The sequence below is a fragment of the Otolemur garnettii genome, unplaced genomic scaffold, assembly GCF_000181295.1.
Source record: "Otolemur garnettii isolate 467f Iridium unplaced genomic scaffold, OtoGar3 scaffold00170, whole genome shotgun sequence".
In the NCBI taxonomy this organism is placed as follows: Eukaryota; Metazoa; Chordata; class Mammalia; order Primates; family Galagidae; genus Otolemur; species Otolemur garnettii.
In genome coordinates this window covers 1,060,779-1,068,989 of record NW_003852565.1, presented here as the reverse complement: position 1 = coordinate 1,068,989, position 8,211 = coordinate 1,060,779, and the positions used below count along the sequence as shown (strand labels likewise).

At 42.1% G+C, this 8,211-nt stretch overlaps 1 pseudogene; it reads left to right on the top strand.

The window, feature by feature from the left end:
• The first annotated feature begins 3,475 nt into the window (after positions 1–3,475).
• Positions 3,476–5,705, top strand: LOC100940774 (annotated as a pseudogene).
• Positions 5,706–8,211: the final 2,506 nt, after the last annotated feature.

The window sequence follows — 8,211 nt, the reverse complement described above, 5'->3', positions numbered from 1 at the left end:
TATACATGTGTGTGTGGAGAGAGGATGCATGTTTATAGAGTGTACATGTTATATAGAGAGAGACAGATTATACATGTGTGTGTGGAGAGAGGATGTATGTTTATAGAGTGTACATGTTATATATAGAGAGAGACAGATTATACATGTGTGTGTGGAGAGAGGATGTATGTTTATAGAGTGTACATGTTATATAGAGAGAGACAGCCTACACACACATGTGTGTGTAGAGAGAGGATGTATGTTTATAGAGTATACATGTTATGTAGAGAGAGATAATACATAAAATATATATAGAACGAATATACGAATGAAATATTTTAAATATTAAAAATGATTGTCTATTTTAAATTGTACATGAACTTTATCGCCACTCTGTATGTGTATGTCTCTCTCTTAAAATATGTATATGCTTTCTATATATGTTGTATGTATTCTCTCTCTCTCTCTATATATATATAGAGGGGGTTGGAGGGAGAGAGCCATCCTGGGGCAGACACAGTGACCTACATTCAATCTCCATGCACCAGGCCAGACCCCAGCCGCCTCTGTAGGGTAAGGTCTGTTCAGATAAACTCTGGGCCCTGTCCCACCCCAGTTTCTAAAGGGAAAGTGTGTGTTTCCTCTCCTGTCACAGACCCACGGCAATCCTCTTAGGATGAGAAGTCAGATAATGTCACTCATTAGTTGTTTGACCACAATGTGTGAGTGCATTAGTCTGACTCTTTAAATGAGCATAACTCCGCCATAGACAGACCAGAATCATAATAGATTCACAAAAGGGCCGGGATGGGAGCAGAGACTAAAAGGGATTCTTAGCGCAGGTCTCGGAGGATTTCTTTAAGCACCCCCCTCCCCTGTCTCTCTTGACAGACTTTGCTCAGTTAGTGAGAATTAGCCAATTAAGAATAAAAGTTTTCAAAAATTAAGAAACATGGTTCCAATTTTAGATAAAAGGAAACTATTCATATTCCACAAACCGTGGCAACCATTGCTAATTTGTCTCCATTAACGTTTCCTTGATTGGACGTCCACCCACAGGGGTTGATTCCTATCACACTATAGAAGTCAGGGAGGCTCTCAGGGCAAGGCTGCCGCTTGCAAAGACATGGGGCACCTTCGGATCAGATGGGGCAGGGGACCAACAGCATTCAGGTGGGCGCTGAGGATGCACCCTGGTTCCAAATAGAATGTAACCTGCTGACCACTTCCCAGCATCGGTGGCACCAGTAGCTCTTTGCAGACGGACAACATAGTTCTGACCCTCCACAAAAGAAAGGCCGGCGGAGCTGCCCCTGCCTTCCCTAGATTCTGCCCCGGCTGCAGCCTGTATCTCAGAGGGACAGGCCCGCGATGACCCACAGGAGTCCTTCCCTCCTAGGAAGTTCCATGCAGATTCCTCAAGCTCCTTTCCTGCCCGCGGAGTCTGTTCAAAACCACTTACCCTCTCTTGTGGGATTTGCTAATTTTGATTCCTACATTACAGAACTGGGGTCACCTACTTGAGCCTTTTTCTACAAAGGGCTCCCAGGGTCTCTTTGTCAACTTCTGTCACTGACCCCCTCCCCACTCACCTCCAAGCTGCTCAGTGCACGCCATGGCCCCTGCCTGCTGGGGGATTTTTTAACTTCTCCTGCTGACACGGGAGGGACTGGCACCATTTTCAGTCGGCTCTTGAAGAGCAGCAGCTATAGACCTACATGACACTCAGGTAGTAACCACCCCCCAGCCCAGAGCCCAGCGCTGGACACAGTCACCTGCTCCAGCTGCAGCTGGGACACGCCCACCTCTGTTCCCGCCAAATGGAGTGCCTGGAACCAAGCAGGTGCCTGACAGAAGCTAACCTAACGTCCCTGGAAATCCCATTTCAACTCTGGGTAGTTCTTGACGTGGTTTTTGTGTTCACAATCTCAGTTAAATTGCTTGGATTTGGTTATTTCCACGTTAGCAATGTGATTTCACTGCTGTCCCTCAGAGACTCAGTGGTGAGAGACTCTAGAGCTCCCCCCAACCCCCTTGGTCTCCCACACTGGGCTGGCAGTGTGGCATGGACAGCAGCATTAATACAGATTATTAGAAGTATACAATGGGGTGTTTTTTTGCCAATATTCCTATAACCTCTATATAGAGGCATTATATTTAAACTCAACTTTCTGGAGAAGTTCAACTGTTTAAAACTCTATGGCTTCTTCTAGAAGACACAAATAAATGGAAAGTTATCACATGTTCATAGATTGGAAAAATCAATATTGTTAAAATGTCCATACTACCCAAAATAATCTGCAAATTCAATGTAATCTTTTTTTTTCTTTGAGACAGAGTTTCACTGTGTCACCGTTGGTAGAGTGCTATGGGGTCACAGCTCACAGAAACCTCAAACCCTTGGGCTTAAGCAATTCTCTTGCCTCAGCCTCCCCAGTAGCTGGGACTACAGGCACCTGCCACAACACCTGGCTTTTATTATTATTATTATTTTGGTTGCAGTTGTTATTGTTATTTAGCAGGCCTGGGCTGGGCTCAAACCCACCAGTGTCAGTGCATATGGCCAGTGCCCTACTCACTGAGCTATGGGTGCTGAGCCTTACTATAATCTTAATTAAAATTATAGTGTCATTTTTACAGAAATAGAAAAAACAATCCTAAAATGCATATGAAATAACAAAAGATCCTGAGTAACTAAGGCAATTTTGAGCAAAATAAGCAAAGTTGGAGGCATCACACAACCTTACTTCAAAACATACTATAGAAGTACAGTAATCAAAGCAGTATGGCACTGTCATTAAAAATATAGACATAGACCAATGGAATAGAACAGAGAGCCCAGTAATAAATTCAGGCATTCACAGGCAATTAGTTTTCAACAAAGCTGACAAAAATACACAAAGGGGACAGACAGCAGCTTCCATAAATGATGTAGGACAACAAATGCCCATATGCACAAGAACTAGAGTCGATCCATCCCTCACACTCCATACGCATCGTGTCAGGATGGATTAGAGAGGAAGACATGAGGCCTGAAGGTCTAAACCTACTAGAAGGTGGCGGGGCATGGTGGCTCCTGCATGTAATCCCAGCACACTGGGAGCCCAAGGAGGGTAGAGTGCTTGAGCTCAGGAGTTTAAGACCAGCCTGAGCAAGAACAAGACCCTGTCTCTACTAAAAATAAACAAAAACTGAGGCAAGAGGATGGCTTACGCCCAAGAAGTTGAGGTTCCTGTGAGCTAGGAAGACCCACTCTAGTCAGGGCACCAGAGTGAGTGAGACTCTATCTTTAAAAATAAACAAATATGGGTGGCGGTGGCCAGCCAGGGAGGTGGCCTCAGCACATGGTAAAGGCAGTGCTTTGATCCGGGAACGGAGCTGACAGCCGGCGCCGCCACCCACCTACCTCACCTGGGGCTTTGTCCTTCACTCTTTCGGGCCGCTTCCCCCTCCCCTTGCCCCACTTCTGCAGAAGATTCAACACTAACCTTGCACAATGTCCTTGAAACCAAGAGTAGCAGATTTTGATGAAACATGGAACAAACTTTAACTACTATCAAAGCTGTTGTCACGTTGGAATAGGTCAAAAGAGCAACCTGGAACGATTGCTTCTCAGATATCTATGCTTTATGTGTGGCCTGTCCTGAACCCCTTGGAGAAAGATTTTATACAGAAACTAAGATTTTTTTGGAAAATCACATTCGGCATTTGCACAAGACAGTTCTGGAGTCTGAAGAACAAGTACTTGTTATGTATCATAGGTATTGGGAAGAATATAGCAAGGGTACAGGCTCTACGGACTGCTTACACAGGTACCTCAACGCCCAGTTTATTAAGAAGACTAAATTGACAGAGCTGACCTTCATATGGCTGTGGGGGTACAGAGATGAAGGAACCACTTACGGAAACAGGAGAGCTAGCATTGGATGGAGGAAGTCGATGCTTGAACCACTTCAGACCATTCTTAGAGGAACACTGCTCCGAGAAATAAAAAATGATCGTGGTGGAGAACACTCAAACCAGAAAGCAATCCATGGGGTTACTGACTGCTGTGTTCATGTTGAACAGTATAAGAAAAAATTCCCCTTCAAGTTTTATCAGGAAATATTTGAGTCCCCCTTTCTGACTGAAACAGGAGAGTATTATAAACAAGAAGCTTCAAATTTATTACAAGAATCAAACTGCTCACAGTATATGGGAAAGGTTCTAGGTAGATTAAGAGATGAAGAAATTCGATGTTGAAAATACTTAAATGCAAGTTCATAGACTAAAGTGATACATGAATGTCAACAATGAATGGTAGCAGGCCACTTAGAGTTCTTGCACGCAGAATGTCACAATATCATTTCACAAGAGAAGAGAATGACATGGCAAATATGTATGTCTCACTCTGTGCTGTGTCCACTGGTTTATCTCATAGGATTCAGGAGCTGCAAATCCATATCCATGATGAGGGCCTTAGAGCAACCAGTAACCTTACTCAGGAAAATATGCCAACTGTATCTGTGGAATCAATTTTGGAAGTACACGGTAAATTTGTTCAACTTATTGACACTGTTTTGAATGGTGATCAGCACTTTATGAGTGCACTGGATAAGGCCCTCACATCAGTTGTAAATTACAGAGAACCCAAGTCTGTTTGCAAAGCACCTAAACTGCTTGCTTAGTACTGTGACAACTCACTAAAGGAATCAGCAAAAGGGATGACAGAGAATGAAGTGGAAGACAAACTCACAAGCTTCCTCACTGTTTTCAAATATATGGATGATGAAAATGTTTTTCAAAAGTTCTACACAAGAATGCTGGCAAAACGTCTAATTCATGGGTTATCTGTGTCCATGGATTCCCAAGAAGCCATGATCCATAAATTAAAGCAAGCCCATGGTTATGAGTTACCAGCAAGCTACATCAGATGTATACAGATATGAGTGTCAGTGCTGAACTCAACAATAAGTTCAACAATTTTATCAAAAATCAAGACACAGAATGGATTTGGGAATTAGTTTTCAAATACATGCTCTACAGGCTGGTGCGTGGCCTCTAACTCAGGCTCCTTCATCTACATTTGTGATTCCCCAGGAATTAGAGAAAAGTGTACAGATGTTTGAATTATTTTACAGCCAGCATTTCAGGGGAAGGAAACTGACCTGGTTACATTATCTGTGTACAGGTGAAGTTACAATGAACTATTTGGGCAAACCATATGTAGCCATGGTCACAACATACCAAATGGCTGCCCTTCTTGCCTTTAACAACAGTGAAACTGTCAGCTGTAAAGAGCTTCAAGACAGCACTCAGTTGAATGAAAAGGAACTGACAGAAACAATCAAATCATTGCTTGATGTGAAAATGATTAACCACGATTCAGAAAAGGAAGACATCGATGCAGAATCTTCATTTTCATTACATATGAACTTTAGCAGTAAAAGAACAAAATTAAAAATCACTACATCTATGCAGAAAGACACTCCACAGGAAATGGAGCAGACTAGAAGTGCTGTAGATGAGGACCAGAAAATGTATCTCCAAGCTGCTATCGTGTTTGTGTCATGAAAGCACGAAACGTGCTTCAGCACAATGCTCTTATTCAAGAGGGGATTAGCCAGTCGAGATCTAGGTTTAATCCCAGGATCAGCATGATTAAGAAGTGTATTGAAGTTCTGATAGACAAACAGTACATCGAACGCAGCTGAGCCTCGGCAGATGAGTACAGCTACGTCGCGTGATGTCACTCCCCTCCAGTGAGAGTGTGAGACGGTCTCGCCATCACCATTTGGGGTGTTCCTGTGGGAAGAAGCAGGCCTGTGTCTCCATAATTTGGTCACTTGGCAGCCCCTGTTTTTCTGCTGTTCACAACATCACCAGTGCCACGTCTTGAGCATCAAAGAAAAGGCCTAGAGATACTTCAAGCTCCTGTCATTGGGACATTTCTTAAAACTTTATTAAAAGAGTGAGTGAAGTATTGCTGAAATGTGGAAATCTGGTTGGATATTATGCTTTTTTACCCCTTTATGTTTGCAGTTGATGTGTGTGTTTTTTTTAACGTATCTTAAAGGACATAAAATAAAAAACTTAAATATTGTAATATGACAGATAACCTAATAATTGCATCTACATCAAAATGACAAACATGATATTGCTGCTTGTCAAATAAAGAAAAAAATACATACATAAATTTACTAGAAGGGCTTGGTGCCTGTAGCTCAGCAGTTAAGGCACCAGACACATTGACAAGGTGAGTTTGAACCCGGCCAAGGCCTGCTAAGCAACAATGACAACAACAACAAAAAAATAGTTGTAGCAGGCTCCTATAGTCCCAGCTACTTGGGAGGCTGAGGCAAGAGACTCGCTTAAGCCCAAGAGTTTGAGATCGCTGTGAGCTGTGATGCTGCAGCACTCTATCAAAGGTGACATAGTGAGACTGTGACTCAATAAATAAATAAATCTAATTGAAGGAAATATAAAGGGAAAACTATACAACATTGACCTGGGCGATGATTTTTTTTTTTAATTTGACCCCAAAACACAGGCAACAAAACTGCAAATAAACAAATGAGGGTGCCTTAAATGAAAACTTTCCCGCACAGTCAAGGGAAGAGCGGTGAAGAGACACCCAGCAGGATTGGGGGAAGCAATTACAAGCCATCACTGACAAGGGGCGACATCCAAAATGCATAAGACAACAAATGACTCAACAGCAAGAAAAAAATGATTAAAAATGATCAAAGGCCCTGGAAGCACATTCCTCAAAGGATGACATAAAAATGGGCGACAAGAACATGAAAAAATGCTCGACGTCACTAACCGTCAGAGAAATATAAATTAAAAGCATAATGAGATACCATCTCACACCTGGTAGATTGCTCTTTTCAAATAGATGGAAGGTAAGTGTTAGTGAGAATGTGGAGAGGGGAAATGTTTGCACACTGTTGGTAAGAGTGTGAATTAGTAGAGCCACTTTGGAATATAGGATTACACTCACACACACACCCAGCGTGCACTGCACTGCGTGTCTGCAGGGACACACACAATGGAAGGAAATCCTGTGATTCCCAACCACACAGGATGGAATGGAAGATGTTAAGGGAAGAAGACAGGCGCAGAGAGATACCAGCCGACCTCACTATTATACAGGATCCACAAAGTTACGCACAGAAGCAGAGACACTGTAACAGGGCTGGGGAGACAAGCTGGCCAAAGGACACAAAGTTTCAGCTAGACAGGAGGAATAAATTCACAAATCTGTTTACAGCATAGTGACTGTAATTAATAACTATGATTTGTGTTCTTAAAAACTGCTAAGAGAGATTTTAAGTGTTCTCGCCACAAAGAGTAAGTCAAGCAACACGCAGGTGAATTAGCTTGACGTAGCCATCGCAGAATGTGTATGTATTTCAGAATAGCATGCTGTACACAATGAACAATAAAACAAAAAGGAGCAGAGGTAATTCAGAAACACATAAATAAATAACTCAAAGGCTTCTTCTGATATAAGGGTAAAGTAAGCCCAACTATTAATTAAACGTAACGTAAGTTCTGTGAATCAATGATAGAGGCATTTCGCTTATCGTGTCTCCAAGTGTTACGAAGCAGTTCAGGAATAATCTGTTGAGGAAAAATTACTGAAAGCAGAAAATTGGAGATCCCAGTGATTCTCAAATATTTTTACATTCATTCTCAAAATGATTTCTCAAACATTTTCCACAAAATGGAAAACTTACTCTTCCCAGCCCTTTCCTTCCATCTCCCTATTCTGTCCAAAACCTGGATGCTTGCTTTTCCTTGCAAACAAAGCTGCTTCTAATTAACAGATGGGAGGAATCTTACGTGGTAGGCAGTGCCATCGATACAGTTGCTGACATACTGAGCAGCTAAATCAGAGGGTTTGCACTTGATGAAAACACTTTGAACCAAATTATTTAGTATAAACTGCCTTTTTTGAAGGAAATTCAGCAAAAAGCCATAGAAAAGGCCTTTCCCATTATGTGGTGTAAAAAACGCAACCAAATAGTAGGGCATCCGTTTTGTTCATGGAGCTTGCTTATTCCAAAGAATGAATAAATTCTTTCTTGTAACAATTGAAGAATGTAAGCCTCAGTGAGCTGCTGGCCACATGTGCCTGGTTATCATCTGTGGCTCTTGCGTTCTTGCTGATTACTCCCTTTTTCAGAGAGCATAAGAAAAAATAAATGTCTTGTGTGACTTTTCCCTACACTATAGTGGGAGTAAAAT